General features: G+C 40.6%; 1 protein-coding gene and 1 long non-coding RNA gene across 3 annotated transcripts in view; both read left to right on the top strand.

Moving 5' to 3' along the window:
• Window positions 1–19130, top strand: part of LOC122082603 (threonylcarbamoyladenosine tRNA methylthiotransferase) — a 142828-nt gene that overhangs the window by 63065 nt on the left and 60633 nt on the right. The window lies entirely within an intron of this gene.
• Window positions 10014–10687, top strand: LOC122082616. The gene is made up of 2 exons (XR_006141361.1): window positions 10014–10237; window positions 10473–10687. It is a non-coding gene; the product is annotated as an uncharacterized LOC122082616 (long non-coding RNA).

The raw sequence follows: 19130 nt of genomic DNA, 5'->3' as shown, positions 1-19130 counted from the left end.
AAATGCAAACAATCTGCATGGAGATCCTCAGTTGGAGGTTGTGCTCGGTTTGAGTACAGAAACGGGTTAGGCAGAAGTGGGTATGGATCTTGGATATACCCAAGATCCTATCAATCAGACCTCTGGATCCTGGATTGGCAGCAGCCCTGATGCCAGTGATCACCACCTTGAGACTGTGTGCAGGAGTACGCGAGTTGCCACCAATGATGGGGCTAATCGCGACGATGCTCACGAGGTGGCTGTAATGGTAGATTCAGCGGCTGTGGCAAGGGAAGAGGGGCAGCAAGGCTGGGTTAGAATGCAAAGAAAGAAGGGAAAACAGATGCCGAAAGTGGGTCAACCAGCTAGAGTCGACCAAATCCCATCATCTAGGCGTCCATGAAAGTCCTCTTCTAGAACGTCCGCGGAATTAAAAAGGCATCAGCTAGGATTGCCTTATTGAAGATAGTCCGTGAGAACTCTCCTGATATCATTTGTTTGGCCGAAACAATGGTGTCTACGAATAAATTTCCAAAAATCTTTTTTAGTAAAATCGGTTTCACGACTGATTTTATTTATAATGAAAGGGTCGACGCGCATCCAAACCTTTGGATCATGTAGAAGCAAGGACTAAGGAAACCATTAATATCCTCCATGTTAGAGCAGCAGTTGTCAATCCAAGTGGAGTGGAATGGTAGAATGCTTAATATTTCTATGGTGCACGCAAAATGCCTCAGAGCAGAAAGGAGATCTCTGTGGATGGATATAGTTTCCGATGATTCGGGAGTGCTGAGAATGATTATTGGGGAATTTAATGCAACCCTTTACGATCACGAGAGACGAGGGCCAGGAAGTTTCTCTCTTGGCGCAGCCTCTGAGTTTGTTGCCATGGTTGATGCTTTAGCTTTGATCAAAATCCCTTCCTCGGGAAGAAAATTTACTTGGACTAATAACCAAAGAAGGGGTAATGTTGCTGCGGTTCTTGATAGAACTTTTGTGAATGAAGAGTGGATGAAGATCTTTGACGATTGCATTCAAAAGGTGCTGATTCGTGTTGCATCAGACCATGCTCCCCTGATGGCCTGCTCGGTTTCTTCTACTAAGCCTAAAAACTTCCCTTTCAGGCTAAATTCTTTTTGGATGGATCACCATCAATTTTTAGATGTGATAAAAGAAGCTTGGCATAATAACTTCTCAGGATCTCCCCCTTTCATTCTTGCGCAAAGCTGAAGGCTCTGAAGCCTGTTATTAAATCTTGGTCTAGGGAAGCCTTCCCTAATCTGGATCAGGAGGTGATTACTTCCAAGGCTGAGATGGAGAACATTCAGAGAAGCATTGAGGAGGATGGCCTCACTGAGCAGCTCTTTGATCAGGAAGCCGATGCCAAGACCAAATATTGGAAAGCAATGGAAAACCAAGAGAAATTGTGGCTTCAAAAATCTAGGGTAAGATGGCTTAAGGAAGGGGACAGGTGTTCCAGATTTTTTCACGTCATGACCAGAATTAAGAGATCCAAAAACACTATTAGATGCATCACTACTGAGGATGGAGTTGATATTAGTGCTCGAGATTAGATGGGATCCTATTTGGCAGAATATTATGAGACATTTCACAAGAAAGTAGACCTGGAGGATCACCCCCAGATTTTTAACTGCATTCCCAGAATTCTTCAGAATTCGGACCAAGTGATGTTGGATGCCATTCCCTCTAAAGAGGAGATCAAGAGAGCGGTGTGGGATCTCGATCCGGACAGCTCTCCAGGACCTAATGGCTTCACTGGAGCGTTCTTCAGAAAATGCTGGGATATAATCCATGACGATGTCTACAGAGCTGTCAAGGGTTTTTTTTCATCAGGTATTCTTCCTCATGGTATTAATAATAATTTCTTGTTATTAATTCCTAAGGTGGAGGGAGCCAAATCTCTTGACAAATTCCGTCCATTATGTATGGGGAATTTTTTTGCAAAATCCTATCTAAAATAATGGCCTCTCGTATCTCTAGTGTTTTGCCAAAAATTATTTCGCAAGAGCAAGGAGCCTTTCAGAAAGGGAAGCTTATTCAGACTAATATCTGTCTAGCTTTAGAATTGGCAAACTTAATAGGGCAGACCTCTAGAGGCGGCAATCTTGGTCTCAAGGTAGACATTAAAAAGGCGTTTGACACTATCTCTTGGGATTTTCTATTCCAAGTGCTCAGAAGGTTTGGTTTCTCTGAAAAAATGATTGGCTGGATTCATACCTTGCTTCAGTCGGCCAGGATCTCTGTGCTCCTGAATGGCGGTCCTGTGGGTTTTTTTGAAGTCAGCAGAGGGCTACGTCAAGGAGATCCCATCTCCCCCATCCTATTTATTATTGCCGAAGAGGTTCTCTGTCATGGCATGAGTGACTTAGCCGCTAAATCTCATATAAAGCCTCTATCGGGTCCTCGTGGTGCTGATGTCCCTACGCATCTCTTATTCGCCGATGACGTCTTCATTTTCATGAACGCTTCCAAGAGGTATGTTAGAAATTTGAAGTCCTTCCTTGCTATCTATCAAAAATGCTCTGGGCAGTTTTTTAATTTAGAGAAAAGCAAGTTGTTCTTGGGGAAAATTCCTTCAGTAAGGAAGCAGTGGATTGCAGAAGAGTTGGAAATTCCTTGCTGCAACTTCCCAACAAAATACCTGGGCGTTGAGATCTTCCAAGGCCGAGTGAAAAGAGACCCTCTTCTCCCTGTTATGGACAAAATTAAAGCCAAGCTGGCTGGCTGGAAGGAGAAACTTTTGTCCATGGCAGGGAGAGTTGAACTTGTAAAGTCTGTCATCTCTGGAATGACTTTGCACAACTTTTCAGTTTACTGGTGGCCTTCTCCCTTAATCAGGAATCTTGAAAAGTGGATGAGGAATTTTATATGGACTGGTGAGATAGACTCTTCTAAGGCTACCACTGTCAAATGGGATACAATTTGTAAACCCAAGGACGAGGGGGGTCTTGGCATCAGAAGGCTGCGTGAGGTTAATATGGCTTTAATTGCCAAACTAGCACGGTCAATCAAGGCAGAAGATTCCCAGTTGAGCAGCCTGCTTCGAGCAAGGTTTTTATTTCATTCAGGTCTTCCTAAACGCTCTTATAGGCGCTCTTCCATTTGGCCAGGTATAAGAAGAATGTGGAAATTTATTTCGGACAATGAGAGATGGATCATTGGCAGCGGAAGAAAAATAAATTTCTGGAACGATAATTGGCTTGGGCCTAAACCCATAGGGGTTCTCTCTGAGTTGAATGAAGAGCTTTTCTCAAACCTTAATCAAACTGTGGCTGACTTTATTGTTGATGGGTCTTGGGCGCTGCCTCCAGTGCAATCTGATTTTCTTGCAGAAATTTTTCAAAGGATAGAGGCCGTCAAGCTACCCTCTGTCCCTATGGAGGACAGATGCGTGTGGAGCATAGACTCTATGGGGACCTTCTCAGTCAATTCGGCATGGAATGGCTTGAGGTCCTCTAAATCCAAGTTTCCTTGGTCATCTTTTGTTTGGAGCAAACATATTCCACCAAGATTATCAATACTGGGCTGGCGCCTGATCCATGGGAAAATCCCAACTGATGACCAAATTCAAGCAAAGGGTATCCATTTTCCATCTCGTTGCGACCTATGTGGCTCCAATTCTGAATCCATTTGCCACTTGTTTCTTGCTTGCAAATTTTCTTCTGACTTATGGAGAATGATTGTTGGTCTTTTTAACTTGACATGGTCTTCTAAAGCTTCAATAATTGATTGGGGGTCTTGGTGGAAAAACAAAGCTAAAAATTGGCCCCTCAAAGAGGCTTGGGTGATTGCCTTGTTCTCTTCTCTGGCTGCAATCTGGCAAGAAAGAAACCAAAGGCATTTTGAAGGGACGAAAAGAAGTTTAGACATGATTTTTAGCAATATTAAAGGGGACATCCACTTTATATCTAGCAGCCAAAAATTTTATCCTAGATCGGTTGAGGACATCACCTTGTGCAGAAGACTGCATCTCTCTACGTCTTCTCATTGCTCAAATCCTATCCTGGAAGTTCATTGGTGCAAGCCCATGCGTGATTGGGTGAAACTTAACACAGATGGCTGCTCTTTGGGTAACGCAGGGCGTGCAGGAGGGGGAGGTGTATTCAGAGATCATGATGGTAGAATGCTGTTCTGCTATCAAATTTTTCTAGATGTCACTGACAGTTTCTCGGCTGAGATTTGGAGTATAATTAAGGGAATTTCTCTTGCTCGTGAAAGAAATTTTAATCACCTTTGGATAGAGTCTGATTCCTCTGCAGCGGTTGGCCTATTCCACCATAGGCTTATTCCTTGGTTTGTTCATCAGGAATGGAACCACCTTCTTAGTTATTTAAATAACATTTATTGGAAGATCTCGCATTGTTTCAGGGAAGCTAATCCAATTGCAGATTATTTGGCTAAAGAAGCAGCTAAGATTGGGACTTCTTCAGACAATGTAATCCTACCTCATCGCATTATGAGCGAGCTGTTTTTAGATGAGGCAGGAAGAATGAGATTTAGATTTATGAGATAGCGGAAGTGAGTCTCCGCTGATGGCAATGCCGTAGGTGGAGGCTCGTTTTCTGGCTCTTAGGTTGTATTATATTTTTCCCCTTTTTTTCTCTCTTTTTTAATACATATTTCTGACTTTCTAGCGAAAAAAATGGCTTCCCGATGCAGTTTGTGTGGTAAAGATGCAGAATCAATGTCTCACTTATTTTATAACTGTGAATTTGCTCGCAGTTTGTGGAGAGCTTTCTGTGAAGGCTTCGATGTGCAATGGAAACCTTATATGGACATGCCTACTCTTATTGCTCGGTGGAAACAAATAGCAAAGAGTCTCTGTTATTACTGGGCTAGAATTTGCTAGAGATATGGGTATTACTCATTTGTGGATTGAGTGTGACTCAGTAGCTATAGTTTTGCTTATATCTAAGGGAAGAATCCCTTGGGTTTGTCTTCAGAGGTAGATGAGTTTAACCTCCTATTTGAACTCTCTTACCTGGAAAATCACTCACTGTATGCAGGAATCAAATCCTGTGGCTGATTTCTTGGCAAAAACAGCAGCAAAATTCGAAGTTTCTTCTCCTATCCAATCCTGGCCTGCGCTAATTGCTATAGAGTTGGAAGTGGATTGTCAATCTCGGCCTAGATACCGCTTCTTTTAATGTATTCTGTTTTTATTTCCAATTTTTGTGATTTGGTTTCTGTTGTGAGTTCTTCTCTGCTGATGGCAATGCCGAAGGTGGAGTAGCATTTTCCAGATTCCAAATGTGATATTGCTTTGTATATTCTTTTTTCCCCTTCTTTTAATACAATGAATTTTTAGCGAAAAAAGGTGCATATTGGATGATCTCCTAATCCAGTTCAGGGTTTCTATCATATAGGGACTCCTATTGGCAATTCAATATTGTCTTTCCTATTTGCACTCTAATTCTACCTAGCAAGTTTTCACGTATGGTATATTGAGTTTCCTTGTATACCTTGGTTACCATAGGTTGGTTAGGATTGAGAGTTAAGGCATATTATGCATATATATTCATATTGTAATTCTCAGAATCGAGCCTCTTGGCTGTAATCTTCCCCTCCCTACCTATTAAAAAAAAGAAAAATATATTTCTCTTTTGTCCATTAATTCTTTTTGGGTAATTTGCACTGCAGGTATGCCATGTTTTAAAATCTTCTAGCCGCCATGGTCAATTCAATTTGTATTTTGTTTTGTTTTTTTATTTTTTATTTTTTTGTTTTTTGTTTTTTAGGCAAGGAGGGGATATGTAGATAACAATCATGAGGCTCAAAATCAAGACCTCTTGGTGAGCCATGGGCTTTTTGCACACCACAACTCAACAGCTATGCTAGGCAGTTGTTGTTAAGTTCAGTCCGCATTGATTTTGTGTATGCATTCACTCAAAATGAAGCCAAACTATTAAGTTGATATTCGTTTTTGGTCCGATCAGTTTTGAGTTTGTATCGGATAGTCTCAAAAGGCTCTTATCAGTCTGTTAAGAGGATTGATTTGGGTTTTTCATATATGAAATAAAATTAATATAGAAAAATTAGTTTTCATGTGAATATAGAGATAGACATAGAGATGCTAGTGAACCCAATCCAAAGGCTCAGAAAATCTTTCACTATTTTTTATTTTTTAAGTTTTTTGAAAAGAAAAAAAAAATCCCTATTAAATTGCGTGGCTTCTACACTTAAATACAAAGGCAACATAATGACAACCCCACCCCCGTGAAATACGATCCACTTTTTCCCATTTTATTTCTTAGATTTCAGGTCATTTTAGTTTCCCTTGATTCTTGTACCCATAAAAAAAAAAGTCTCCCGTTTCGAGCTTACACTGCTTTGTGACACTTTTCTATTTGTGTCATCAAAGCAGTGTAAGCTTTCTTTTCCTTGTCATCAGACTTTGGATTGAAGGCTTTCTTTGATGCATTGTTTTTCTTAAAATTTCCTTTCTTCCTTTTATTTTGATTGGATATAAAATTGACCAATTGGTCTCCCTCATCATTCAATATCATTTTCTCCTGGATACACATACTTTCAAGTTCATTCAAAGTCCACTTATTTTTATTTGTATTGTAGTGAATCTTGAATGCTCCAAAATGAGGAGGAAGTGGAGCCAAAATGATCTGGACAAGGCAACCTTCATTCACTATTAATTTGAGGGGTTTTAGTTGTGCATAGATACTTGCCATTTCAGAAATATGGTCCCCTACCCCATCAGTACCAGTATACTTCATTGTTACTAGTTTAGTCATCAAAGTTCTAGCCAAAGATTTATCAGCAATAGAAAATGGTTCTCTACATTACGTAAGGTAATATCAGTGGCAGCAAGGTAATAAATAAGTTCTTCATGCCAGTCATTAAGTGACCCATTCAGAAGTGGCATGCTATTCGAAATAGAGATAGTTGTTGAACCTATGAACAAGAATAAATAACACATGCTTATCAAATATCATTCTCCGGGTTACAACAATAGAATATTAAAATTATAGAAAAACAACTTATTGCATCATTACAATCTATCCTGTGGGATTGAGATAGTAACATGCTAGTGGTTCACGTTACATTAGTTGGTGGTCATCATTAGGGCAAAATATTTAAATCTCAAAATGGTCAAATAAAATATATACTTATAGATATTCCCATCATACTTAACCATTAAACTATCATATACAGATCAATGCAGTCAATCAAGAATGTATACCTGTGGATATTCTCATTCTATCTTAACTGTTACATAATGATCATCATAAGACCCTAAAGTTTATAATTCAAATTGAATATATATGATACAATTATGTCTAAGGCTAACATATATAATTATTGCCATCAAGAAAATGTGTACCTATGGATATTCCCATTTAACTTAATTACAAGCTCATTTGATACCCAAACTTATTAAATGTGTATATCACACTTTATGTTTAGAGCCAAAAAGTTAATAAATGCAACTAATAAAGGATGTGTACCTGTGGATATTCTCATTCAATCCAATTGCACGATTAATAATGCCCTAAATCCTATTTAAATTGGATATGTATATCACACTTTATGTTTAGAACAAAAAAGTTAATCAATACAACTAAAAAAGGATGTATACATGTGGATACTCTCATTCAATCTAATTTCATGATCAATAATGCTCTAAACCCTATTTAAATTGAATATGTATATCATACTTTATGTTTAGAGCCTAAAAAGTTAATCAATGCAACCAAGAAAAAAATGTGTACTTGTGGATATTCCCATTCAACCCAATTACATGATCAATGATGCCCTAAACTCATTTAAATTGAATGTGTATATCATATTTTATGTTAGAGCCAAAGATATAATCAATGTAACTAAGAAAAATGTGTACTTATGGATACACCCATTCAACCCAATTGCATGATCAATGATGCCGTAAACTTATTCAAATTGAATATTATATACACCTAAAAATTATACCCATTCAATTTAAATATAACTTTAATTAGCATCCATTGATGCAGCTTCGTGGGAAGCTACGGATCGGGAGAATCGAATGACTCACGTATCACACTACCACAAGGCGTGTAGAATTTTCAGCTTTGAGCAGTCACAGGAAAATTACTATATATCTCTCAATACAGGTTGGAATAAGGTGATTTAAAAGTCTATAGAACAAGGACTCACAACTCTATAATTGTTGTGACAAAAGTTTTATGAGAAAATGCTTGTAGGACACCCAAAATCTCGCATGAAGTTGATGCAAGAATCTGAAAATTATCGAAGGAAGGTTATAGTTTTTCTAGGCTATGGAATGACTCTTCAAGGTCATAAAGATGGGACACTCTTCAAGGTTTGAAAAGGACTCAACAATAGAGTAAATCTTTACTAAATTTTTTCATTTTTCAATAGGTCACATTGTTTTACAATTTAAAGGAAAATAAAATAGCCAAAGTCACATTCATTGTGTGACATTTCACATACTACAATGTCAAAGAGAACAAAGAAGGCGATATTGACTCTAAAAAACTAACTTGATTCATGTTTTCACATCTTAGTCCATTTTTTCTTCAAGATTAGGTTGGATGTTGAAAAACACATTTTGTCTTGGTTATCCTAGTTTGAAAATTGTGGGTGCTAGGTTTGAATTCAAGACAAGTGTGAAAAAAAAGTAGTGTGAATTTACATCCACCTAATGCTATCTTAGAAGATTTTCAAGTCAAGCCTTCTGGAATGCTGATTTGGCTCCTTTGGAATGATATGTAGATAAGTAAGGAGTGCCTGTTGGGATGGTATATGGGTTGGATTTATTGCTAACTTGGTGGGCTAACATGCGCTTGGACTGATGATGTGACCTAAATCCAGTTTTAATGTTGTGGGCCTTGAGCCTTGCTAACCTCCTAAGCATTTTGGGATGTGAGGCTTGGGCCTCCATATTTTCAACTAAGTTTAAAGTTGTATCATTCACCCAAAAACTTTTTCAATGTTGCATATATGTATCAATTTATACATATTTCTTATATAAATAGTCTCCCAAACTAATGGAAAGTAAAATAGAAATAATAAATAATCATCAAATGAAAACACAAGAATGTGATCCCAAACATGGTATAATTGGACTGCACATAATAAAGTTTGTTTCAAAATAAACCTTTGAATATTAAACAACCAATATGTGTCCTTAGTAAAATAGATTTAAGAACAAATGCACAACCTGGACAGCTCTAATGCCACTTTAAGGACGTAATTCCTTCTACATACATTAACAATAGGATCTTGCCATATATTCGTAAAATCACCAATTAAACCATAGGGGATCGATACATAGCATTCACCATCGACTATGAGGAATTTTCCACCATTATACCCTTCACGTATTTTTATTCCTACAACCCCAAGCACGAACATAATGGATTCTCTAGATTTCTCCCATTACCTCCCATTAATGCTCTCTTGGTAATGGCTCCAATAATGAGAGTAACATTAAGGTAGAAGGAGGACCTAGAGTCCTATTTAATAGAGTTTGTGCACTCTCCCATCAAGGTGTGCCAAATAAGGTATGACTCTTTTCCCTAATTAGACTAGGAGTGGGTTTTCTATTTAGAATCCAATACTAAGAGATTGATATCAGTCAATTTCCTAATTGATATATGGGACAATAATAAAGAATATTCAAGAGAATATTCCTACATATCGATGCTTTAATTCTAGTAGGTATTCTCTTTGGCAATCCTATTAGATTGATCTTGGAGCATCACCCTTCCAGTTCTCAGCCACCCACAATAAGTTAATAGCCACTGGCTGTGATACGGTTGCCTTACTTAGTAGTTCTCAGGACTTCACCACTAGGTGTGTGTCTGTGTGTAGTAGTAGTAACCTAAGTGGTATGAGGAACAATAGGTCTTGCTCTAGAATGGGTTGTTGCCAAACCCCAGCCCTGTGGGGGCTCAAGAGTTTCAACGTGAGCATTGAGAATCTATATAACCGTACCAAGATCTTCTCATTCAACCCTTGTAGCTTTGCTTTCTTAGCCGATCAACAATGGTTCAACTTCAATTTATCAGATATCTCAACTTCTATCTTCCAAAGATCGGTCATTCCATTGGTGATGGACTGGTCAATTGAGAATCAGATGTGATGTAGCGAAACAAAATACTTCATCTTATGCATGTGGTCCAAATAGTGATTGGAAAAATTCTACCGATGGCCCTGGCTATCTGTGTTACTACAAGGATGGTTTTGAAGGAACCCATGTGTCCTCAAGTGGGATGCCAAGGTAATTGTCATCTTTTCTGAATTATATATGAGTTAAAAGAAAAATATGGGTAACCTAAGGGGTTGGTCCAATGATGATTTGATATGGGTCACAGCATCTCGAAATGCATGTGAACTGGATTGGAATCACCTTGGCAACACCTTTGGCACCATTGCTTCAATTGTTTACGTTGGATTTATCATATTAGCTAACAAAATTTCATCATTCTTGTGTTGGGACATTGGATTTGATGAAGACATAAATGAATGTGAAAAATGATACAATAATCCCTGTTATGGGAAAGCTATTTGCAATAATATTGTGGGAAGTTACAGCTTCTATTGTCCAGAAGACTACCGTGGTGACAGTTTGGCAAACGGGACTCGCTGTAATCGGGACCAGATAGGAACTCCATTGGTAGGACTTGTTGCATGTAATTTTCTTTCTAATAATAAAATTTCTAATTTCTTTGCTTGGTTTTTGAGAAAAAATATGGCAAAAGGAAAAACTTGTTACCAGGTGAAAACTCATAACTCTCATGGGTTAAAAGTCTTGTGCATGGCCGTGCATGGTGCACGGTCACATACAAAACCTTGGATGAAGATGTGAACCAATCTTATTTTTCAACTTTATATTTTTATTTTTATTTATTTTTTATTTTTTGAGCGATAAAGTAGAACTTTACTTTAGGCAAATTTTTCCTCATTAGGAAGTGGCATGATTTCAAGTATCGGTTATATTGTATTGGTATCGGCTAAAACCGATCCTTAGTTTCTGATCAATTTGGATCGGATATCTCTATCATTTCAGGGGTAAACACAGTAAAATAAAAAGTACTTTTTCTCAAAAGCAAAGGGCAAAAATGACCGATATATACCGATCCTCTCCGATAACAATTTGGATTGGATTGATATGCCGATACTGGTACCAATGCCGAGAACTAAATCCATGGATAATGATGAATTCTCACCCTCATCCTTGGGTTTACAAACCTCTAAAGGATTTTAGTACCTTTTTTCTAACCCTCATGATACCCATGGGTGTAGGAAACTCATTTTTTTTTTTTTTTTGCTAAAGGATGATTTAAATGAAGGAAAAAAAGGGAAAAATACATCCAAAGAAGAAAGAAATTCAAGCAGGCTCACAACCACTACAGCCACTTGCAAACTCCACCTTCGGCATAGCCATCAGCAGAGAGTACAAGCGAGAGCCTAGCAGAAGCGAAAACTATGCCTACCAGAGGCATCATTTTCTAAATCATCTAATACATGACTGGGAAAAGTGGTGGAGTAGTCAGAGGCTCCCAATTTTGCTGCCTTCTTTGCCAAAAAATCTGCCACAGTGTTCGCCTCACGGAAGCAGTGGGTGATCTTCCATGTAATGGACTGAAGGAATGGGAGAGCAAACCGCCATTTTTGTAAAAAAAACCAAGGGATATACATCTTCTGAGTTGCAGCCACTATAGCTGCGGAGTCAGACTCGATCCACAAGCCCCTTGCGTTCATATTCATAGCAACCAACATTGCTTCCGTGACAGCGCTAAATTCAGCTTCATATATTTTTTTAACACCCAAAAAAATACTGAAAGCCTTACAAACCTGACCATTACTGTCACGGACAATTCCCCCTACTCCTGCGCGACCCAGGTTTCCCAATGAACTGCCATCAACATTAATTTTGATCCATTGATCCAGTGGCTTACACCAATGAACTTCCAGCGGCGGCACAATCTATGGGCTATCAATCTTCAGCCCCAGTTTTCTGCAACACATAATATCAGCAATCGATTTCACTTCACCCTTAGAAGTCCCTGCATATAGAGCAAGATCCTGGCAGATATATTGAAATGAGTAGATCCCATTCCTCTTTTTTCCTTCATACCGTCTGATATTTCTTTCCCTCCAGATTTGAGAAGCAATGATGGTAAGCCCTATCATCCAAGAGTTTTTTAAATTGATCGATCTTGATTTCCTCTTCCACCACTGAAATAAGCTATCAATTGACTCATGTTCAGACCATCGAATTGCGAAACAAGAGGTGAACTTCTCCCAAATATCTCTGGAGAAAGAACAGTGAAGGAAAATATGCTCCATACTTTCTTCGTACTGCTCACAGAGGCTACATCTAGAGGCTAGGAAAATTCCTTTTTTTCTTATAAGCTCGTCCGTTGGGAGTCTCTCATGAGCTAGTCGCCATCGAAAGGTAGCAATTCTTGGAGGGAGGTTGTTGTGCCAAACCAAAAAGTTCCAATGCACTGCCGAAGCAGCTCTTCTAATATCCTCCCACACTAACGAGGTAGTAAAAGAACCAAGAGGAGATAGCTGCCATATACATAAGTCCTCAAATTGGGCACTGGGAATCTTTACCTCTTTAATTGCAAGGAAAATTTGTCTGAGAGAGTGAGAGCGGACCTCTGGAAGTGACCATTCTCCATTCCTGATGAAATCACAAACCTTAGCGTTACAAGGGAGGGGAAGGAGGTCAGGAGACTGAATCTCCTCAAGAATAGACCTAGGGCCCCACCATTTGTCTTTCCAGAAATTTGCTAGATCGCCTCTCCCAATAATCCAACGTTCGTTGGCCTCCACAGTCTTCCACACCTTGCTGATGCCCAGAGCAATAGACGACGGCCGACAGCCTCTATTAAATGACCCATCTTTCTTCACAAATCTGGCTCTAAGAAAGGAATTGGCAGCAGATTTTTCATGCTTTATTCTCCATACCAATTTACACAGCATTGCCATGTTCGTGTCTCTGATTCTTCTGATACCTAAACCCCCTTCTTCCTTCGGTATGCAAACAGACTCCCACTTCACTGTAATTGGTTTCGCGGTATTCACTTCCCCTGCCCAGATGAAGTCCTTCATCCATCTTTCCATAGTTACAAGGAGAGCAGAGGGTCACCAATAGATCGCAAAATTATGATTAGGAATACTGGAGATGACTGATCTAACCAACTCCACCCTGCCCGCCATCGACAGAAGTTTACCTTTCCATCCAGCAAGGCGCCCCTTTACTTTATCCAACACATGCAGCAATGCCTCCTTTGTGATTCTTCCCTTGAAGATCTCAACACCGAGGTATCGAGTTGGAAAGCTGCAGATGGGGATGCCCAAAGTCTCAGCGATGGCTTGCTTACGAGCTGGAGCAATTTTTCCTAGGAAGAGCTTGCTTTTCTCGAAACTGATGTGTTGACCAGAGAACTCCCGATATTTCATAAGAAAATTTTTAAGGTTAGCCACATACTTGGATGAAGCATTCGAGAAGATAAAAATATCATCGGCGAATAAAATGTGCCCAGAGGTTACAGCGCCTTTAGGGCCACAAATGGGCATAATATCTTTTTGGTGGATCAATCTCGTCAGGCCTCGAGAGAGAACCTCTTCTGCCATGATAAAAAGCAAGGGGGATATAGGGTCTCCCTGTCTCAATCCTCGCTCCACGCCAAAGAAGCCCTGCGGGCCTCCATTGACAAGAACAGAAATCTTAGTTGAAGCCAATAATTGATGCAGCCATGTGATCCAATTTTCTGAGAATCCGAACTTTTCCATCACCTTAAAGAGGAAAGACCAAGAAATCGTGTCGTATGCCTTTTTGATGTCTATTTTTAGACCAAGGCCACCCCCTCTCTTGGCAGAGTACATCAAGTTCGCCAACTCGGATGCCACACTAATGTTGTCATGGATCAGCTTCCCTTTTTGAAAAGCTCCCTGTTCTTCCGAAATGAGCCTGGGGAGAAATCTCTCTAAGTGCATAGCCAACACCTTAGAAATTATTTTGCAGAAAAAATTGCTTATACACAATGAACGATACTTGTCCAGAGTCTCGGCTCCGTCCACTTTAGGGATCAGGATTAGGAAATTGTTGTTAACACCTTTAGGCATACGACTAGTCCTAAAGAAGGCTTTCACCGCATTACAAACATCACTTTCCACAATGCTCTCACCGCATTACAAACATCACTTTCCACAATGCTCCAACACTTCCTGAAAAATTTTCCAGAGACGCCGTCTGGGCCAGGCGAGCTTTCAGGATCAAGCGTCCAGACCGCCTTCATGATCTCTGCATTACCAGGAAGAGAGTCTAGATGAAATATGTCTACTTGTTGGAGGACCCTCGGAATGCTGTCCAAAAGATCGAGATGATCGACAGTAGGAGCATTTTTGTGAAATCCCTCATAGAATTCCACAATATACTCACCCAAATTAGTTTGCCCTTCCACAATCGACCCATCCTGTTTTTTAAGGGATCGGATAGTATTTCTATTTCTTCGCATTTTAGCAGATAGATGGAAAAAATTAGAATTTCTGTCCCCATAAGTCAACCACCTGAGTCTCGCCTTTTCTGCCCAAAGCTTTTCATGGTTATCTTACACCTTGAGAAGAGCCGTTTTAGCATTAGCCTCCATTTGGAACAGATGATCCGACATCCCATTACTGTCAATCTCCTCCTGCACGTGGGTGAGATTTTTCTTTGCCTCGTCGTGATCCCTTTCAAAATGAGGAAAGGTCAGTTTCGCCCAACCTTTTAATGCCCCTTTGAGCCGCTTGAGCTTAGACATTAGAGATAAAATAGGTGAACCTGGAACCCACTCAGCCCAGGATTCAGCTACAACCCTGTTGAAGTCCTCATGATCCATCCAAAAGTTATTAAATCGAAAGGGGAAATTTGGAGGGCGCTGGCTGCTACTTGAGACCACAAGCAGAGGGGAGTGGTCAGAGGCAAACCAAGGAAGGACCTGTTGAGAACAGTCCTGAAAAAAGGATATCCACTCTTCGTTACAAAAACCTCTATCCAGAACAGCACAGACATTACCTTGGCAGTGATTGTTTGTCCAGGTGAATTTCCTGCCCATCGAGGGCACCTGAGATAAAAGACATGCATCAACCATAGCTCCAAATTCCACTGCCGACCCCAAACTGAAATTTCCTGGGCCACGTTTCTCGTGAGATGGAAGGCAGGCATTAAAGTCACCAATAACAGTCCATGGAGTAGGAGTTTGAGGAGTATCGGCCACCAAATCCAGCCATAAAGCTCTTCGTCCCGCCCTAAAGCTGCTAGCATGAACAAAGGAAATCTGGATATGGCTCAGACCCCAATCCAAAGCAATTGTAACATGCTGCTCAGACTCAGATACAGAAACAGGGACCTTCAAATTTCTTCTCCACAGGATCCATAGATTTGGAATTCTATTGAGCCTATTGTTATGAATAAAATCACCGTAAAAGCCCAGTTTATTAAAAAACAAATTGGGAAGGTCACAGGTACCTATCATCGGTTCTGTGATACACAGAAGGTTTGGATCCTTCTGAATAATCAACTCTCTCAAGGCCCATCTTCTGACCGCCTTCTTGATGCCCCTAATATTCCAGAAGAGGACCTTCATCAAATCACTTCTTTGTGGCATCCAGATGACCAGACGTTGAAGTCTGCCCCAGCATTCCACCTTCATGCGCAAGTCTATTAGAGTTATCTTCCACTCCTCGAAGAAAACTGTCAATTGCTGTCACTTCTTGGTGTTGGACTATCACCCTTCCTCCTACAATATGAGATGAAGACAAGTCTGAAACAACATGCTCAGGGCCCTCCCATTCATGGTCGCGCCCTCCTCTGCCAGCACGAGTCTTTCGGTAGCCTCCCCGTCTACCAATGTTCACAGCTTTGTTCTTACGAGGCCTGAGAGTACAAGGCATAGGGGCCCTACCTGTGTTAGGAGCCTCAATCTCAGCGCCTTCCTGGTTGCTCTCTTCCCTGAAAGGACGAGAGTCATGTTTGGACAAGGAGCTTGCAGAGTCTGCTGGGTCGGATCCATATTCAGTTCCGCCCCATTGGTTGTCCACCATAAGTCGGTCAACAAGTTGCTGGTCAACCTCGCAAGATGGAGGATTGCATTGCCCATGAGGTGAGCTGGCCTCAGAGCCGTTATCTTCCACCGAGTGCTCCTTAGAACTTCCTTCAAAAAGTTGATTTGGAATGATCCCATTGCCACTTGGCAGATTCCCTTCCTTCTCAGAATTGTCTTCCAAGGGAAGGACGATTTCAAGATTGCCATATATGCTATTAGGTGTAGACTTCCTTAGAATAGCTGCTCTTGATAAGGAAAGAGATCCGTACATTGGATGGGCGGAGGATCTTCCAGCATTACTCACCATCTCCGCCGCGTCGCCGCCCTGCCAGGGGCCTTCATCCTGTCTTCCACCTTCTTCTTCACCAAACGTCGCACCATCTATGTGTCCTCCACAGTGCTGCACCTCTCTATCTGGTGCTTTCCGATGACGGCAAGATTGCACATTATGACCCATTCTCTTACAATACCCGCACCTAAGCATGCCGTCTTCATAGGTAATAATCTGTTTGAACCAGAAAATTTCCCCCGTTCCTGGTTGTTGTCTCTCCACTTGAATCTCCTCAGGCCTGCTTGCTCCCATTTCGATCTCCACTTGGACCCGAGCAAAAGATCCCATGGAAGCTGCTCGAGTACATCTATCTAGCGCAACAGGTCTCCCAGCAGCCTTAGCCATAGTGAGTAGGATCTTCTCATGCCAATATTTAAGAGGCAAATCGGGGAATATGATCCATACGAGCTTAGTAGTGATATTCTTCGCATGCACATCAAAGTCAGGCTTCCATCGCTGGAATCGGAGAACATGTCCAATGACTCTTGTAAGGCTCCTTCGCCACAGTGCTGCCATGTCACCTTCCTTTTCAAATTTGAAGAGGATGTAACCCTTCCCCATCGGAGCCATCTTCACACCGCCTTTGAGGTTCCAAGCTTCTCTCGCTTTCTTGCGGATGTCATCCATAGATATGAATTTGAAATTTGCTCTGCCAATCAAGGCAAATCGGAAGCCCTGGAGTCGTTCCTCATAGGCATCTTGAGGAACTATTATCTTTGTATCAGTGCCCGCATGAATGGGGTTTGGTAAACTATCCACATCCGGTAAAGCTCTCCCCACCATGGAAGAATGAGAGCGTCTCCCTTTGTCTCCAGCAGGAACCTTTAGCAGACCCTCCTCAGCCACATCCTGCTCAGCCGAGAATAGTTCATTCATAGGATGCTCAGGCAGGGATTTGCCCTCCTTCTCCCTTACCTGAGGTTTCAGAAAGTCAGTGATCAATGCCTGTCTGCCTCGATCTGGAGGCCAACCACCCTTCGGACCCTGACTGATTTCCTCTCCAGTCTCCTCCATTCTCAGTTCTCCTTGGAGTCCCCTCCAATTTTCATCATAGGTAACATAATTGATAGTATTAAGTTTTTCTATTGCTTAAACCTAGGAAACTCATCCTTTACTTGGTTCTTTTTGGTACAAAAGTCTCTATAAAGGAATGGGTCAAATTGGGCCAGATATTGGAATATTCGTATTTGGTATCATTATTTGAACAGTTCTCTGATGTCTGAACATGAGGCATATGATTTTTTAATTCATTTTTGAGGGAAAGAAAAAAACCTTATAAAAAAATAATAAAAAATTAAAAGTGAGTGGCCATTTCCTACACCTCCTAGAGAGACTTTTCCCAAACAAATATCTGTGTGGTGACACCTAGGGGTGTCAATTCGTGGCCTGACCCGACTAAATCGATCGGGACCGACCGTTTATAGACTGGCCTGGCCCGGACCGTTTATTAAACGTGTTAGGCTTGAGCCTGGCCCGTTTATAAATGGTCGGTGTCGGTTTTGCTAATTGGACCGTCGGGCACCCGACCGAGACCGACCGAACAACGCCCGACCGAGACCGGCCTATTGTGCACCGACTTGGCCCGACCCTTTAATGATTGTAAAATACCTATTATACCCCCCAAATTAAAGAATAAAAACTAAAAAGTAAAGACATGTTCACATTTTAAATAATGGTTATATTTGGTATCATTTATTGATTTATTTTCATTTTTTTGGGCTTGCATGAGTGGGGCCGGAATATAAGAGCACATTTTAAAGAGGGCCCGTTTAAAAATCGATTAAAGCCCGTTTAACATTAAACATGTCCGTAGCCCGGTTAAGGCCCGACTAAAACCCGATCAAGGTAGCCCGATTATAACCCGAGGCCGACCGACCGAATATAAAGTGTACCATGCCATCAATAACTAAGCCCAATTAGTTAAATGGGCGGACACAGTGTAGCCTTTGAAAGTCTTCAAGACCAATTAAGCCCGACCGAAACCGGACCGGCCCGACTAGTTGACACCCCTAGTGACACCCTTATTACTTTATTTTAAAATAAACCATAAACTAGAGTCAAGTGACTCAGGTCCATTAAAAATTGAACTTCAACATGACCTAGTCCAAAGCCGAGTAGAAGTTAAAGAGTCTTAAACTTAAGATAAACATATTGAAACAAGTCAAAAAACAACCAACCCATTAGTAGTCTTGCACACAACTGGCCAAAATTCTCAAAGATAGATATAAAAATGAGATTGAAAAAGAATTTTAATGTCTTAAACTATGTTTTTATGTAAGTGTTGGTATGACCTTCATGTTTGTTCTTCTCTGCATTTTTGCATACTAGGGAATCAAGAAGAGAAGAATCATCAAAAGTAGAGAAAAATTCTTCCAACAAAATGGAGGTTTGCTATTGCAGCAACAAATTGCTTCTCATAGAGGTGTCATAGATAATACTGGGATTTTTACCATAAAAGGGCTACCAACAACTTTGATGAGAGCAGGATACTTGGCCAAGGAGGATATGGTACAGTTTATAAATGAATATTTTCAAATGGCAAAGTAGTGGCAGTTAAGAGATCCAAAATAATGGATAAAGGCCAAATTATACAGTTTATCAGTGAGGTATATATCCTTTCTCAAATCAACTATAGAAATGTTGTAAAGCGCTTGGGTTGTTGTTTAGAAACAGAGGTTCCATTATTGATATATGAGTTCATCTCTAACGGAACCCTCTTCGAACAAATTCATAAAAAG

The sequence above is a fragment of the Macadamia integrifolia genome, chromosome 1 (assembly GCF_013358625.1).
Source record: "Macadamia integrifolia cultivar HAES 741 chromosome 1, SCU_Mint_v3, whole genome shotgun sequence".
NCBI lineage: Eukaryota > Viridiplantae > Streptophyta > Magnoliopsida > Proteales > Proteaceae > Macadamia > Macadamia integrifolia.
The sequence above is the reverse complement of the archived record's forward strand: the minus strand, read 5'-3'. Positions and strand labels throughout refer to the sequence as shown.